The 1,734-nt window shown below is 36.0% G+C and overlaps 1 protein-coding gene across 1 annotated transcript in view; it reads right to left on the bottom strand.

Annotated features, from left to right (window-relative positions):
* The window catches only part of LOC106872296 (zonadhesin), a 79,108-nt gene that overhangs the window by 1,054 nt on the left and 76,320 nt on the right, over window positions 1–1,734 (bottom strand). The window lies entirely within an intron of this gene.

Genomic DNA, 1,734 nt, shown 5'->3' with positions numbered 1-1,734 from the left:
GAAAATGTGTATATTTACAAATATGCTTATAGGTGTATAATAAGAAAGGAAAGAGGTGAGTGAAAAATGCTTTCTGGAATTGTAATTAAATTTCAGTGGGTTAATCACATCAATACAACATAATTGAAAAGAAACCTCCGCCTCTCTCTCCCCTCCCCTCTTTGCTTTTCTTTTTCTTTCTCGATTGTCCTGCACTCTATCTTACTTTTCCTCCCTTTCTCCCCCCCCCCAATTTCTCCTTTCTAAACAAAACAACGAAACACACACCACTCTTCGATTCATATAAAAAAAAAAACATGAAACGTTCTGTTTTTATTATTTTGGTTCAACTTTTCTTGAAGAGTTCGTTAACACGAACGAAAGAATTATCCAAAATTCTGACTGTCTCCTTTATTCTGTATTTATTCCATCATCGTCTATCGTTTCAAATTGCATGTTTAATTTCGTACGTCCATCCTGTATTGCCTTGTTTGTTCGAGTCCTAATTCTCTGCAACTTTTGCGGGCGCCGCCGATATACGAAGTTCTCAGTCTTATCGTTAAAAGCACGAAACCAAGTATTAGTGTTTTTGGTTGATAACTGATGAAGAATTAGAGTTATTCTGTGTCTGTCCTACGTGTACGTTTTGTAGTATTTTATGAATTTCTCATTTATTTTTATAAACTTAGACTTAAATAGATTTCGGCCAGTATAGGCCTAGGTCATGTTTAACTTAATAGCACTACCTAGTGAAGTTTTTAGTTAAACATGGAGCACCATGGTCCACTCTACCAAAGAGTTATTATTCTTGGAGACATATCCGGGTGTATGAGGTTGGTCCGGGATTTTTTGGAGAAATTTGTCCTGAGAACTTTTGAATTTTATGGGATCTGTTTCCGTGTTGATGAATTTTGGTATAATATTAAAGAGAGCTGGACCGGTTGAGGTAAAGTAGTTGTGTCGTAATGTTGCTATGTCTCTTGAGTTCGAATTTTCTAGTGGGCAGATAGCACGGGAGCCAAGTCTTGTGTGGATTTTAAAATTGATGCCAACATCATTTGTGAAATATTGATGGCTATTTTCCATATCACACAAATGATGTAGCGCTCCTGGCGGCGTTGGAGAGAGTAGAGATTGATTTTTTTAGTCGACCCCAATAATAAATGCCTGTCATGCCGTCTATCTTTCTTGTTATTAATCTCTGGAGTGCTTCTACTTTCATAATGAGTTGCTTCGTATGGGGAGACTACAGTGGGCAACAGTATTCAAGGTGGGGTCGGGCAAAAGTAGAGTAGAGAAGGATGATAGTGTGAGCATCTCTAGAATCAGAAAGATCTGAGAATCCAGGAGCACATCTTGCGGACCACACACACACACACATTATCTGTATATACACACATACGTGCACACACACACACACACACATTATCTGTATATACACACACACATGCACACACACACACACACACATACACACACACACACACACACACACACACATATATTATTTTATTTAAAAGAGTTCCAACTCTGTCTGTTTTTTATGTTTTATTTATATTCTTGTAAAATTAATGTGGGATATAGAATATGGAATATATAATATATAATATGAAAATGGATGGTACAATGAAATGAAGCATTGAATGTCTTATTGAATATATGGAATATGTCTTATTGAATATATGAAATATTGAGTGTTCAATATAAAGGATTAAATATATAAAGGCGAATACGTATTTTCTATACCCTGTGGTA

Source organism: Octopus bimaculoides, chromosome 3 (genome assembly GCF_001194135.2).
Source record: "Octopus bimaculoides isolate UCB-OBI-ISO-001 chromosome 3, ASM119413v2, whole genome shotgun sequence".
In the NCBI taxonomy this organism is placed as follows: Eukaryota; Metazoa; Mollusca; class Cephalopoda; order Octopoda; family Octopodidae; genus Octopus; species Octopus bimaculoides.
This window is presented reverse-complemented; position numbering and strand designations above follow the sequence as displayed.